Here is a 17,217-nt window from a genome sequence, read left to right as displayed (position 1 = left end):
AGTGCGTGTGGCGATCAGGGTATAACGAGTCAGACCGAACACGGCTAGGCTCCTATCTTAGGGCATATGCCGCGGCAATCAAAGCTGCAAGGAGAGCCCACCTTGCGGCCAACATTGCGTCCGCACAGAACCGTCCGGCGGCGCTGTTCCGTGTCATCAGAGGGTTGTTAACTCCCACCAATCAAGGTGGGAGCCCTGATAACTCGGCAGCCCGCTGTGAATCATTTGCTCGGTTCTTTGCGGACAAAGTCGCTCTGATCCGTTCCGACTTTGACACCATATTAACGGCAGTCTCTGAGGATGTAACGAGTGCACCTGCTTGTCCAGTTTTGTTGGATTCATTTCAATTGGTTGAGTTCGAGGATGTGGACAAGATCCTGGGAGAGGCGAGACCGACCACATGCATCCTAGACCCCTGCCCATCCTGGCAGGTGAGAGAAGCCAGAGGGGGTTTGGCCGAGTGGGTGAAGGTGGTGGTAAATGCCTCCCTTCGGGAGGGCAAGTTTCCAGCGAGCCTAAAAATGGCTGTGATCAAGCCGCTGTTGAAAAAGCCATCATTGGATCCCACTCAATTCGGAAACTTTCGGCCTATTTCCAATCTCCCCTATTTGGGCAAGGTCTTGGAACATGTGGTTGCTTCGCAGCTCCAGGGTTTCTTGGTTGACACTGATTTTCTGGATCCGGCACAGTCTGGCTTTAGGCCGGGGCATGGTACTGAGACAGCCTTGGTCGCCTTAGTCGATGATCTACGCCGGGAACTGGACAGGGGGAGTGTGTCCCTGCTGGTTCTGCTGGACCTCTCAGCAGCCTTCGATACCGTCGATCACGGTATCCTTCTGGGACGCCTCGCGGGAATGGGACTTGGAGGTACTGTTTTGCAGTGGCTCCACTCATTCCTGGAGGGTCGGTCCCAGATAGTGTCATTGGGGGATGCCTGCTCGGCCCCACAACCGTTGACTTGTGGGGTCCCGCAGGGCTCTGTGTTATCTCCCATGTTGTTTAACATCTACATGAAGCCGCTGGGAGAGATCATCAAGAGTTTCGGGGTGCGGTGTCATCTGTACGCAGATGATGTCCAGCTCTGTCACTCCTTCCCACCTGTCACTAAGGAGGCTGTCCAGGTCCTGAACCGGTGCTTGGCCGCTGTGTCGGACTGGATGAGGGCCAACAAATTGAAATTGAATCCAGACAAGACAGAGGTCCTCCTGGTCAGTCGGAAGGCTGAACAGGGTACTGGGTTACAGCCTGTTCTGGATGGGGTCACACTCCCCCTGAAGGCGCAGGTGCGCAGTCTGGGGGTGATCCTGGACTCATCGTTGAGCCTGGAGCCCCAGGTCTCAGCGGTGGCTAGGGGAGCTTTCGCACAATTAAAACTTGTGCGCCAGCTGCGACCGTACCTTGGGAAGCCGGACTTGGCCACGGTGGTCCTCGCCCTTGTTACATCTCGTTTAGACTACTGCAACGCACTCTACGTGGGGCTGCCTTTGAAGACTGTTCAGAAGCTTCAATTAGTCCAACGGGAGGCTGCCAGGTTAATAACTGAGGCGGCGTACAGGGAGCGTACTACTCCTCTGTTACGCCAGCTCCACTGGCTGCCAATTAGCTACCGAGCACAATTCAAGGTGCTGGCTTTAGCCTATAAAGCTCTAAACGGTTCCGGCCCAGCTTATCTGTCCGAACGTGTCTCCCGCTACGACCCACCTCGAAGCTTAAGAACGTCAGATGAGGCCCTGCTCGCGGTCCCGTCAGCCTCACAGGTGCGGCTGACGGGGACGAGAGACAGGGCCTTTTCAGTGGTGGCTCCCCGCCTATGGAACGCCCTCCCCATTGAAGTCAGGCAGGCTCCCTCCCTCCTGTCTTTCCGAAAGAGGACAAAAACGTGGTTATGGGACCAGGCATTTGAGCATGAGTAGCAGCAAAAAAATGAGATAAGAATATATGACCTACTGACAGACCCCACATGAACATGGAAAGCGCCTTAAATGTATATTTAAATGTATAATTATGTATATTTTAATGGATATTCTTAATTTTATTGTAATTTTTAATCTTGATGGATTTTTAAATTTGATGACAACTGTTTTTAATGTGTATGGTTATACTGTAAGCCGCCCTGAGTCCCCTGATGGGTGAGAAGGGCGGGGTAGAAGTGATGTAATAAATAAATAAATAATAAGTAGTATTTCTCTGCTGACATTATTGCATTTTTGAAAAATCAGTATTATGATTGCTTTTAGATTTCTCTGGGTATGCTTAATGTCTGTATTTTTAAAATTCTTCCTCTCATAATGTTCCTTGGAAATGCTGATTGACATGGAAGAAAACAAAATATAAATATTAGGTATAAATGAAATGTCAGTTGCCATTCTGTATAATCTTAATTATTATTAAGGACTGGTGACCAGGAAAGTTGAAATAATTGATCCAACAGGTTCCATAATAAGCCTATCTTGGGGGGGGGGGGGGGGGGAAGGTTCAGCACCTTGGAAAGCTCCATTAAATTTCAGGCTGAAGTGGATTCACTGTCCCATTAACATGAGAGTCACAAGTCATACTGAACTCAATGAAGCTTACCTCCAATTAGCAATTAATTACCTCTGATTGTACTGATATCATTTTAAATCTAAGTGAGACACAGCAAAACCCACATGGCACATACAGTGCAAGTGTGAAACAGATGAGACATGTGAGTTTATAAGTAGTTGGAGATATTTGGAGGGATAGTTCTCCTGCCATTTTGGAAGGACCTCATCTGGCACATATAAGACACATGTTTTTGCTGGTGTAATCAAATCTGCTGACACTGCAACACTTTATATGATTATTTAAATTTGTGTTACATGATCAGCTTATCCTCATCAGAACTGTCTGGGGATCAAAAGATGCAAAGTGTGGGGGCTCACTTTGTTGAGTAATGCAGGCTTGGTCACTTGTCATCTGAAAACTAATACCTTGTCTGAATCTTACCAAAAGTGTTGCACTGTGTGGCTCACATTCTATGCCTGCAAGCCGGGCTTTTTACCGATTTAAAATTTGAGAATCGGTTGAGATCATTTTGGCCCCAAGACCTCTAATCATTCGCTTTACTGGATAAAACTGGGGACAGACGAATGCCAGCTACCCTGAGAGAAATTTCAGAAAGAACCAGTTATTAGACAGTTCGCCCCTATACCAAGTCGGATTACCTATTTGCATGTCAGGACCGCTATGGATCTCCACCAGTTTCCACTGGATTTGTCTGAATCAGTCTCCTTGGTTGTCCATACATTTGTGAGGTTTTTGATTCTGATTTTTTTAAATATATCTAAACCAACTAACTCTCCAAATGTTGCTGGCCTGAAATTCTCATGAGCCTTAGACCGCAGAGCCAATGGTAAGTGAGGCAAGGAACTATAGTTCAAAGATATCTGGTGGGCCACTGATTTATCTTTTCTCTAAATCAAATTCAGATTTTTTTATATGCTTCCATCTCTCCACAATCAGAATTATACAAAAGAATAAGCTTGACTAATGTTTCAAAAGAGTCTTTGGACCTTGGCAGCATACTGTTTGGTTTTCATAAATAATCCATATGCAGTTGGAGCTCCTACCATTTCTTATCACTAAATATGATGGGTAGAGCTGCTGGGATTTGCAGTCCAACCACATCTGGAAGACTACATGATTCCCACCCCTAACACTCAGAGAAAGAGTATGCTAGAAGTGAAAATTCTGAAACTTCTTTTGAACAACCATCTTACACATCCAATGCATACAGAAATCTCCAAGTGTCACTGCCTTTCTGTGTGAATGCTGTTGTATAGATTTTTGCATTTTAATAAATATTATATTGGAAAAGGCCCCTTACGGACATCACTAGGAATTTCAACCAGAATTCATTTTGTTATATTTAACCCTTGAAAAAAGGCTTGTGGCTTAGGCTGAATACCACAGATTATGTTCTGCCTTGATATCCAGGAAATATCAGTAAAATATCAGTAATAATCTTATACTTACAGGTGACTGGGGAATAGATGTAGCAATCAATAATGAGCATCCTTATTCTTAATCGTATTAGTGTCAGAGAAATTAGTTTCTCGGTCATCCTATTCTCACAGGGTTTCCAAACCCCTTTCTTCTTCCTGTGTGTCTGATACATTTACTGTCATGAGAGTATCTCAAGGTCAGCTGCCGAAAGACCACCAGGGAAAAGGCATTATTATTTATCAACTGTGCCTCCGTTGTTCTCTATTCTGCCTTTTCAGGCACAATGTCAAGGACAGTCCTCCATGTTTTACCTTAGCATTCCTTCTCAAGTAAAGCCAAAGGCCTATTGAATAAAGAAATCAGAAAGGTTATAAAAGATGTTGCTACATGGACACCTGAAGGTTCAGACTGCACTTTAAGCAAGTGTAATTTGGGTGTGGGGGTGAGGTAAGAAAAATTGGGCATAGATGCTAATGCAAAATGTTTGGGGTTGCTTAGTACCTACCACATTTAAAAGTTGCAGCTTTTAGTTATCTTCCTTTTAAAACATTGAGATGTATAGCATCATATTAGTATACCTATGATAACAGACTATGTAGGAATGTAATCTTTAAGACTGAAGGCACACCATCCTGTTAGCAGATAACCTCTTTGCTAACTCTGGTTTCACGTTTTTGTAGTTTTGGAATATGCATCAGAATTTAAGTTGTGCTAATGAACTGCTTTTATTGCATTCTATGAAAATTTGATTCATTTATCCAAATATTATTCATGATAGAAGAAGGCACACATATGCCATCTTGCCTTTGCTAAGAGGCACTGACATTATGCATAATCTTTGTAAAGATTTGGTATAGACAGGATGAGCTCCATGTTTTTAACTACAGCTTCTACAACCTGTTCTTACATGATCATTCAATTTCAACCAACAGGGGCACTTAAGAAAACCTGAAACACACTCTAAAATACAGCATGTAAAAGTTTTCTAGGTGTAACAGTGTGGAGGCTTCGTAAGAAATTCATTTTTCTCTGCCTTAAAAAGGAGCAATTAGTTTTCAACAGCACTTAAAATAATTATCAAGTTAAAACACTCACCACTGAAAATATTAAAATTCATTTAAAGGTTATATGGGCCAGAAGGCATAAAAAAGCACAGCACATCATTAAAAGCCCATCCCATTTAATTTCCGAAGGTTGTAGAACAAGAATGTTTTCAATTGCTGACATAAGAAGAGCAAGGATGGGAACCTTCCTGGCTTCTCTAGGAAGTGAAGTCCAAAGACTTGAAGTAGCCACCAAGAAGGTCCTCTCCCTTGTTCCCACCAAACAAACCTGACATATTAGTGCTTTGTTGGTTTAGGAGCCACAATCATTACCTTTTGTAGGACTAGCATGGCCCATTAAACATCACCAAAAGAGAAGACAGAAGAAATAAATTCCATTCAGTTCTATGACACTGGCCATATGCATACATACACCTTCTTCTGTCTCCATCATAACTCCAAGAAACCTCACAGCATTCAGACCAGAGGAACCTATAACTTGCTAAGACAGAACCTTCCAGAGCATAAACTAACAAGAGTACAAACAGCCCATGAAGATCCACAGAATGAGGAGACCTCACTTCAGCCACAACAAGAGTAAGGCAAACAGGAGCAGAGGAGGAGCCAAGGCCACATTCACAGGCTTGAATCCCAGACATCAAGTAAGTAGTCATCTGTTTGACAAGGTCAGGCAGCTATATATCCTAACTCCAGGCAACTAATTCACAGCTTCAAAAATCTAATCTCTGATGCTTTTAGCTTTCTTGAATTTCTAACCCCTAGGACTGTCTAGCTATAAGGTATACACTTCCTCCTACTTCCTCAGCTTTGTTCTTTACTACTTCCTGTTCTCATTGAGCAACCGCAGAACATACCCCACTCTTCATTCTGCTTCTCTTGTGACTGCTCATTCCTTCCAGAGCTTGATTTTCCTGACACTTGCTGCCATAGCCCCCACATCTTGGCCCCAAGACCAAGATCTCTGGTGGGCCGCCCCTACTTACCACCAAAGTTAATAGCAGAATGATGATCCACAGGATTTAAGATAAAATATGTAAGTTTAAATGATGACAAAAAGGCATATTTATTTTTAAAATGATATGAATTCACATAATAAAAACTTACAATATCAAAAATGATATATTTTCTAACTTTTGTTGACACAAATGTTTCAGTAATGTCAGTAAAATCAACTTGTTTAGCTAAAACATATTTCATACTTTAGATTGCTAGATGATAGCTAATGATTAAGTTAATCTTGGCTAGTTGTGTTTCTTTTCCACATTTTCGATGAATTTGCCAGTCTACTTAAAGATCTTGCAGCTAAAGAAGCTGTAATTGGTACCATATAAATCAGTTTAACGGTGAGGCAGATATTGGCAAATATACCTTACAGTTTTTTTTGTCGTAAATTGTATTGAGAAGTCTAATCAGGCTTCTTTCAGAGCAGAAAACTGTCTTGCGAGTACTTTTAGGGTGAAGGATTTCATGCAGTAAGTCTTCTGACAGAGCTTTCTCATATGTATTTAAAAGTTTTGCTGCTTTTGCAGTAAATTGACCATTATCGAAGTTCTGGAAGTTGAAAATGGGTGAGAATAATTCACATATGGTATCTCTTGCTTCAAATCATGTCTTTAAATCATTGTTAATAAAATCCAACAACGGGTTATGGAAATACTGAAATCTTGTTCAGGTTATATGGAAGATAATGTAATGAACCTAATAAAATTATTTTAGTTGGATGGACATTATTTTATAAAGTTGGTTTTATAAAAGTGCTGGACCCTTCTAATCCCAGAACTCCATGAGAGAACCCTGTCAGCAAGCCTGTGTGTGTGTGCACGTTGAGTTTGACTCCACCCAAATATATATATATTTCATGTTATAAAAAACCTGGTTTACTCATGAATTTTAACTGGTTAACCAAATCCCCATGCTATCTCTATGAGAAGAAAAAATTAGAGTTCCTCCAGAACTGCAAGCACTATCTCAACCAAATTTTGATAATTTATTCATTACCTACGTTTCTGCCAATTTACATTGAAGTAACAGCAATAGCCAACATAGTGCTCGACATACAAGAATTAGTATACAAATTTAAATATACAAATATACAAACATTAAAACAGAATTAAACACAAACAGAACTAAAAAAATTCACAGTTAAAATCTATCAGAATATATTCAAAGTTAAAAGGATGAGTGGAGTCAAATAATTATGGAGAAATGAGTATTTTCCCTATTGCTTTTCTGTTCTGTCCTTTTCTATTCCTCTATCATGTAGAACAGTGATTCTCAGCCTGGGGTCCCCAGATGTTTTTGGTCTTCAACTCCCAGAAATCCTAACAGCTGGTAAAGTGGCTGGGATTTCTGGGAGTTGTAGGCCAAAAACATCTGGGGGCCCCAGGCTGAGAACCACTGATGTAGAATAATACTCTCAGAAAAAAACTTCATATAATTTCCTAGTCAGTTTTTCCCCAAGTTCTCTCCCTAGTATGCAATGCAAATTGTATTTAAGTACCAGTCCAGTCCTTAGACACAGTTCTTATTATAAAGTCAGATGGTTTTTGTCCTTTGCTCTTCCATTCAAACATATTCCCTGCAATCTTGCACCTATTCCCTTATGAAGATGGTGTAGGAGGAAATTGTGGCTAAAGGAGACAGTGATTTCTGTATCCGACATTGCTCTGCTGTCATGTTTATTCAGGAACAAATAATGTAAAACAAAAAAAAGTAATAAGATTTCTTCAGTGCAGAGGGAGATTGTGTGTTTGTGTGTGTATACGTGTTACATGACAAAAAATTATTGTAAATCTATTCTAGGGTTTTCTAGGCAAGATTTATTCAGAGGAAGTTTGCCATTGCCCTCCTCTTAGATTGACAGAGTGACTTGCCTAGGTTCATGGCAAGATTTGATTCCTAGAACCTCATAATACAGATGCCCTCTCCCCTTCATCATACAGATGCCTCTGCACACCCTCCCTCCTTCTCCCATTACACGGGGCCATCAGAACAAAGTGTGTTGGTGCCTTGTCCTTGCACCCATCAGACGGGGAGAAAGGGCCAATGGAGCTACCCAAAAGATGCCTTACCTCCCGTTGTTGGTGAGGAAGTGTCTTGCATTCCTCGCCACTTTGGCGATCAATGGGGCCAGGCCACGATGAGCATCATGTGATGATGCTCAGAAGCCCCATCCCCGAAGAAGAGCAAAGACACCCCCCCCCCAAACCCTAGTGCAACCAGATGGCTAGTCTCCCAGGGCCTTTGTCCAACACAAAACCATTGCCATCATTCTATTGACTCGGTTCAATTATGAATGCCAACTAGAGTAGACTTGTGGAATGGTAAATTAACACATTGGAAATCTGATTGCTCCAATTGATTTACTCTTGCATATAGGTTTAGACCACTGAATTCCTAATTTCTTTTTGGTAAACAGTTTATTAGAGTTATGATACATAATAGAACAGCAGATTATAGCAGATATCATCAAGTAACAATAATTTTGATATATGCATGCATATCTACCTTAGTCAAACAACCAGTTATCTCTGACATTGCATGCATATTAAAATCAGTAACTTCAAATACATCATTTAGTCTTGCTATTTTTACATGTAAAGTTGTTCCTTCTTATTGTTGTCCACTATTTTCCATCTATACTTTATTCTCATTTAAGTTTTTCATAATATAAGAGTTCACCATAACATTCAAACAACACATGACTTATTGCAGACTATACACATAACCGAAACCCCTAATCTGCACAAAATAAAACCTCTTCCCCACACCCGTGCACCTTCACCATGACTTCTGACACTGAAGCACTATGAAGCCTTTAAGCCAATTTATCTATCCTTGTTCATAGTAATAAAAAAAATGGAGCTCCTCTATGTCACTGACTCTCCACTTAGATATGCCATGGCTAACTTCCACTTTTCCAATAAGTCTTCGTTATTGGTTAGTTTGGCCATTAGCAGATATTCCCACATTCTTTCCCTCCAATCCTTTTTAGTTAAACCTTTTTCCTCTTTCTAGTCTTTGGCTATGGTTAATCTTGCCGCAGCAAAACTATATTGATATATTTCTTGGTCATTTTGATTATTGTTTCTCTAAGTAAATCTAATAGACACAACTCCGGGCTTTTGTAAAAAAAATCTTACTGTGTCACATTTTATTTGTCTCCTTAGTTACCTTATCCCAAAATGCCTGTATGGTTTCACAGGTCCATCACATATGGAAGAATGTCCCTTTCTGTTTCCTACTCCTCCAACAAATACCTTGTTGTGATTTATCTATTTTTGCCAATGTTTATATAGTAATATAGCATCTATAAAACATTTTATATAGATTCACCTTAATTGATCCAGATAGTGTAAATTTGAATCCTTTATTCCATAGGAATTCCTAATTTTTTGAAGAAAAAAAAAGAGGAAATAACGGACTATAGATCCAGAAGAAGATTTTTGTCTGGGAGAGTTCTGAAGTTTAACAGCTGTCCATTTTGCTTTATTTGTTACCAAAGGAGAAGTGTTAAAAAGGTTTTCCCCTGACGTTAAGTCCAGTCATGTCCAACTCTGGGGGTTGGTGCTCATCTCCATTTCTAAGCCGAAGAGCCGGCGTGGTCCGTAGACACCTCCAAGGTCATGTGGCTGGCATGACTGCATGGAGTACCGTTACTTTCCCACCGGAGCGGTACCTATTGATCTACTCACATTGGCATGTTTTTGAACTGCTAGGTTGGCTGGAGCTAACAGCGGCCGCTCATGCCGCTCCTGGGGTTTGAACCTGGGACCTTTCAGTCTCCAACTCAGTGTTTTTACACACTCTGCCACCGGGGTTCCTAAGGAGAAGTGGGTATCCTTTTAATTACTGAAGGTATCTGAAAATTGGGCCAATGTAAATTAAGTCAAATTCTCTGCAGTCTTAGCCCATGTTTTTATTGGGCATCTTAAGTTCAAGGGACATTTTGCTTACCTTGGCCTATGACTGATATATGGCCATTTGTTTGGTCAGAAAGGGTTGCTTAAACAAAGTTGCACTGTATTTGGCTCTTTTTCCTTCTTCAGCACTCCTCCCACTCACTCTGTAAGAAGTGGTTACATTTCACTTCTGTCTGCCCTTAACTCATCCTTCAGTGTTGCAAAGAGGTGATCTAATGAAGATCTTAAATGGGAGGGTTAGTGTGACTCTGTCTGCCATTAACATTTAGGAGGTAATCTCCCTCAAACCATAAATGCTAAATACTTTGGCATGCCCTTGACAGGTATAATTGCCTGCAGTCCTGTAAAATATAATGACCATCTGGCAGAAAGCAGTGAAATCATGAGAGAGAGAAAGAGGAAGAGAGAATAGTAAAGAGAGATATTAGTGTCAAATCGGTGTGACATCCATGGTGCGAAATACCCAATTACTTGGCAAATGGAAATCATTTTCACTCCAACTATGACACTGGTTTTTATTTTGTTCACACTTCTCATCACTTTTACAATCACAGAGGGAAGCACCTTTCTTTTCTTTTAGACAATAAACACAGGCCAATTTTGTTTCATCCAGTTTGGAGAAAAACTAATTTCTGTTTAACTTTAGCTGACAGTTTTGTAAAAGAAAGCAGGCCTGTGGAGTTCAAGCTCCTCAAGCTTTCACAATTAATGTACTGTATTTTGCTGCCTACAAAAATATGATGTCATTATAATAATATACCATGTAAGGAGCTAGATTTAAAAGGCTTGTCTGTTCTGTAGCAACCTCTTTTATCTACCGCATTACTACTGTGCTTGCAAAATCAGACAGATCTGATGTGTAAACCTAACATTTTATTTTCTTTGCAGTCCAAGTGATGTTATGCCCAAAAGAAGCATCATCCTCTCTACCACACACTGTGCCTCACAGTCAATGAGTTTGCTTGACATAGTTGTAGACCAAGGAGATTCTCAACAACAAACCAAAGAAATGCTACTTTGCTGATTGACCTACGAAAGCAGAGAACTATAGATTTCTCCCATGATGATCACCAATAAATGGTAATAGTTATATCTGGATGATGTGCATGCTGAACAGCTAGAAAGGAAAATTATGCCTCAGAACTTACCAACCAGATGTGTGGAGTCTGAATTGGAACAGGTGTCTCACCATGACAAATGTTATTCAGGCAAGCCTAGCAAGAATGAATTGAACAGGTTGGCATCTTTTCCTTGTGCAGCTCGGATACTGAACAATTAGAAAAGATTACTGGAAATTAGATTTTAGCCTTATTGTATGGGTGCTGGTTTGAAAAACTAGTAAGCAACACTGAAGGTGAAAGCAAAGCTGTTTCCCTAGAGAAGAATCTGATCCTAAACTGTGTTTTATTATTTACGTTTCAGAATAAAATAACAGTTTGAAATTGTACAACCTCTGATGGCCTTGCAGATCTAAAATCAACCAAGTCAACTGGCAGCTGAATATATTTGTTGAGACTCCCATGATTTTTTTCATCCAAGGAATGACATTTGACATTTGAAAACAAAAGTACATTCCAAGCTCTAGATTTTAAACTGCTGTTTTATTGCTAGTTAATAAAAATGTATATCATACATGATTCGGATTCTCTTATCTCATATAAAGAGTGTTTGCCCAAGATGTTTGGTAGCCTCACTGAATATAAAGATGCTTGAAAGGTTAATCTTCCAGTGCCTGAATCTTTTCTGCTTATTTCACCTTTGAAGATTTTATCTGCCTCTAATACTTCTGAAATAAATAATCCCCCACTCATAAACAACATGTCTGGGTGTGTTTTTAATTATATAATGAATCTCTTTGATACATACCTTTCTGTCAGAATCTATCTGTAAAAATATTTGTGCCTTGTGTCAACCTTCAATTCTTAATATAAGGGAGCTCCATACTCCAACCAAATTAAAAATTGGCATTAAAGTATTTCTTTTTCAAATGAATTAAACATCTTCCCATGTATCTATATCTATATCTATCTATATCTATATATCTATCTATATCTATATATCTATCTATATCCATATCCATATCCATATCCATAATAAAAGTGAAAACCCCTATGTATGTATGTATGTATTTATTTATTTACATCACTTTTACCCCGCCTTTCTCTCCGAGGAGACTCAAAGCGGCTTACAGTAAATAGGCAAAAATTCAATGCCTAAAAACAATGTAAAAACAACAATTCATATAAAACAATCTACAAAACAACAGTTCATATAAAACAGGTACCATTACAAAATAAAATCACATTATATAAAATTTTAAGAATGTCCAAGATTAAAATCCATTCATCCAGTATGTGGCACAGGTGTCTGCTCACACAGATAGCCTCCGGCCTCCACAAACAGGCTACAGTTTCCAGTGCTAGGGAGCCACCAAGTCACTTCTTTCCACTGACATTGCATTACAGCGAGCTCCATGAACACGTAGCCCAACCCCTGCCAATGTCCTCCCCAAACACTACAGCCCATCACCCAAGAAATGTTTTCATTTGGGGACCATTTCATTCTAGATTTTGCATTTTCCTCCACCACAGGCAGGGTTCTCCATTGCTGTGGAATTTGCATGACCTTCCTACAGCCCTTCCTTTTCCATAACAAACAGAACAGAACTGAGCTTACTGGAGGAGTTTGGGGAATTGACTTCACATGGTGGAAGTTGCAGTTCACCCTGCATCAAGTCAGAGCACTGTGACTCCTACTGGGCAATTTAAAGGAGTTGTAGTTCACCTACACCCAGAACGCTATGAACCCAAACAATGATGGGTCTGGACCAAACTTGCCATGCATACGTGATATGCCCAGATTTGAATACAGATGGGTTTTGAGGGGAATTGGCCTGGACATTTGGGAGTAGTAGGTACTGGGATTTATAGTTCACCTGCAATTGAACCTTACCCATGATGGGCCAGGACCAAACTTGGCACACAGAGCCCCCATAACCAATAGAACATATTGGACTACTTTGGGCAAAAGGGAGTTATAGTTCACCTGCATGTGATGCCCAATGGACCGGGACCAAACTTCGCACAGAGAAGCCTCATGAAATCTGGGAGTTGTAGTAGTTCACCCCCATCCAGAGAGCACTGCAGCCAGGTGATGACCAGCCAACGATAGATCTGAACCACACTTGATACACAGATCCAAAATGGCCACCTTTGAATACTGGCAAACTTTGGGGAGGATTGACTCACGACTCTGGGATTTGTAGTTCACCCACTCCAAACTGAGAATACATAACATTCAAAGACATATACTGCCTTTCTCAAATGACTTGGACACCGCTGGGTCCCCAAGCTAGTTGATTATATATGACTTTTGGGTCCCCCTGGGGGAGAAGAGCGGTATATAAATTAAATAAATAAAATAAATAAATATCAACCTCCCTACAAGCTATATTCAATTCCTGCCTTCAGTACTTATTGTCAGCAAGACTCTGCACTTCATTGGGTCCTAGAAGCATGTTGGTATGCCAAGTTAATGGTATACAGCTGTCTAGTATGTGTGGAAATATAGATAACTCCCCATAGTCAGCTCAGGGTAGTTCTACATTGACATTTTATCCCAGGACCAATCCACAGTGTTGAATTCCAAATCAATCATCCGATGGTATTTACTGCAAGCCACTGGGCCACTGTAGGGATATGAAGGAGTCCTGACCATCCAGCAGTTCAGAACCCAGTCTGGCAATGCTAAGTGGCCACCCTTACCATACCCCTCCTGTTCTTGTTGGAGAGGCATTCAGCAGACATGACATAGTTGAAGTTCATTGTTTGTCACCTAGAATCATTTTGACTGGGGCAACAGCCATGCAGAAGAGAAAGGGAAAGAAGGAATCACCTCCTCCTTTCCCCCCTTCCCTTCTCCAATCACACTTGTGCCCCTGGCTGATGTTACTCCATGTTGCAGAGACGGAGCTGCATGCGGTGTGACAGATTTGCCCTGTTGCTCCCTCTTTCCTCCCAGATACCAGGCGAAGCAGGATGCTTTGCCTGGCTAATATGATGAGATTAAATGAGTGCAAAGTTCAAAAGCACCTTGCAATCTATTAATTGAAGAATGAGGAGAGGAGCTTTTCCTTTTTGGTAGGTTCTGGCAAAAACAAAGTGCCAAAGCCTCTCCTAGTTTATGTGTTCATTTTTTCTTAATAACATTTGCCATCTTGCTCATTGTATGATGATGCTTAGTGACACATGATCTGCTTTTCATTTGTGGAATACTGGAGGTGTGATTCATTTAAAAGAAACTCATCAAAATTAGTTTGAGTACGAAAAACTAACATTTGCATTTTAAATTCCATTTGTGTGGCTGGCTATTGACATTGTCACTGATATCCAGACCTCATTTTATATTTGGTAGGGTTTTTCACCCAACAGTTAATAGAATCTGCCAAGATGAAGTTAGTTCTGGATATGCAAGACACAAAAATTTTAATACCATTAATCGAAATAATTCCCAAGTGCAACTCAGTTTCTGAATTAGAATGAAGTGGCTTATACTTCATGTTAAAACAAAATTCCTAAAGGAATATTGCCATACAAAATTTAAAAACGCATCAAACAATATTCTTACTGATTTAGGACAGTTAAAAACACTTTATTACATCATTCCCAGCATGTTCTTCAATCATATAAAAGCTGACATCCTGTTTAAATATGACAAAAAAAAGTGGACATCAAGTCTCTTTCAGAAGAGAACTTCACAGTTTGGAAACAATAATTGAGAATGCTCTCTACGTTCTCACCAGATATAACTGTGATGGTGACAAAACTAACAGCCTCATCAGATGAGCAGAATTGCTCATTGTATGACACTCCTACTACACTTGTGGCACGGGGACTGCCAGCTCCCATCCCATGACATTGATCTACTTCTGGTGAGGCTCCGTGCCGTGAGTGAAGTGGGAGTGTGGTAAGATAGGAGGCTTCCCAAGTTGCATAGGCAATACTCTTTCCTCATTTTAAATTCTTCATAGAATTTTGCCAATACTAGATCCACTATTTTCAAAAAAGAAAGAAATTGGTTCCCTAAGATAATGATTTGGTTTATTTATTTACTTATTTACTTTGTTTTGTATCCTGCCCTCTCTCCCCCATAGAAGGACTCAGACCAGCTAACAATCAAGAACAATTTGATGCTGTTCAAACATAAGACAGTATCAACTTAATATACATAACAATCACATATACAAAAATTAAAATGACAGAACATGGTAAAACAATATTACGCCGCCCTGAGTCCCTTCGGGTGAGAAGGGCGGGATATAAATGTTGGAAATAAATAAATAAATAAATAAATATTAAAACCCAACAATATGTAAAACTAACTCCATCCCATTGCCATAATCAAAATCCATTGCCATTTAACACAGTTATTGTCTTCCCCAAAGGCTTCCTTCCAGATAAGTTTTTATTTGCTTTCTTAAGGACAACAGGGAGGGTGCTATTCTGATGTGCTTTGGGAGGGCATTCCAGAGCTGAGGAGCCACCATCAAGAAGGCCCTCTCTCTCATTCTCACCAGCTGTACCTGAGACAGGGGTGGGACTGAGAGTAGGGTCTCTCCAGCAGATCATAGTGCTCGGGCAGGCTCATATCGGGAGATGTGGTCAAATAGATATTTTTTGCCCAGGCCAGTAGCCACGATTTTGGTTCAGGAGGGGCTGGGATTTTGGTGGGGGGGGGGGGCTGAGTCTGAGTGAGAGAGGATCTACCCTAGCAAACCTTTTGTATTGTTATCCCAATACCCGCATGCATATGGGATATATTGAGCATGGTGATCAGATCATGATATGAATAAACATAACAGTTTACATAATAAATGTAAGGCCTTCTCACGGACCACTCTGAGAATTTTTTTTGGGGGGGGCTGAAGCCACTCAAGCCCCCCCCCCCCCCAGCTACATGCCTGGTTGGGCCTGAACTGTTCAGGCCATTTAAAGGTTATAACCAACACCTTGAATTGTGCCCAGAAACAAACTGGTAGCTAGTGGAGCTGCCACAACAGGGGAGTTGATAGTTCTCGTCTGGTGCGCATTTGAGATCTTACCTAAGCTCCAGTTCTATCTGTAGCTTGGGTCAATCTTTTTCATATCTTGATAAGCTTTTTGATAGTTGCTACCATTTACAGAGCCTGGAAGGAAAGTTTTTTGTTGCTTTATTTTGACCTTATTTGGGAAATAATCTTGAGAGGGGATTGCAGTTAGTTTCTAGTTCCCACTGGAAATAATTGCAGTAATTGCCTATGATTATTCCACGAACTATCCATTTTTGTCTAATTGGTGCACTGGCTACTTTCTAATTTATAAAGTGGGGTACAATCAGCCTGGATATGTATTCTAGATGTATAGGGGTACAGCTGTGATACATCATTATGAATAAAATGTGTTTTGCAAATGTCCAGAGAGCCACAAATGATGTTCATATATTACAAAGAGTCCACCATTAATGTTTATATGTTGTAGTTATCATTTTGGCTAGCACCTGAGTACATAACAGTAAAATCCTAAATATAACAGCCACATTCTTAAAGCAGTAGTCATAGAGAAGTATTAAAGAAGAGATACATCTCTAATGTGGTGTATGGCCACAAGATAATATGCCCTCCAATATTTCAATGGTGGAGACCAGGACATGTGCAGCCAAGCAACATCAGATTGTGGTCATGATGGCAAAGGTGACAAATGAGGAAGAACATGTAAATTAAAAGAAGCTGCAGTGGATCGACTGGGAAATGCTGGGTTCCACTTTCTTCCCCATCCCACCTCTTAACCAAGTAGCAAGGACTTTTGTCTTTTGAACTCATTTTTCAGGAATGGAAGCAAGCCAAGGACAAAGAGGGGAAAATGAGAGGAGGAGAATGACTGGGATATTTTAATGGCCCCTGAAAAAGAGATGATTTGGAGTGAGATAATGAGATAATTGGAACAGTTGAGGGTGGTTATTCCAACAAGTTTTAACTTTCCAATCTATTGGCCAAGTAGGTTTGGAGATATGGAATATGGCAATATACATATGACATGAAACTCTTTGATGTTGCTTCCCTTTATAAAACTATGTCATGCAAATAATGTGCAGCAGGATGAATGGCAATAAAACAATTAGACCTGCTTTGGTTATTCAGGATAGCTTTGTACAGCACTCCTCTCCGTTTATGAATCAAATCAATTATTTTTCAACACCTTCCTATTTTCTAACTCAACATGATTGCCGTC

This window comes from Anolis carolinensis, chromosome 2 (genome assembly GCF_035594765.1).
Source record: "Anolis carolinensis isolate JA03-04 chromosome 2, rAnoCar3.1.pri, whole genome shotgun sequence".
NCBI lineage: Eukaryota > Metazoa > Chordata > Lepidosauria > Squamata > Dactyloidae > Anolis > Anolis carolinensis.
Note: the sequence above shows the minus strand (reverse complement) of the source record.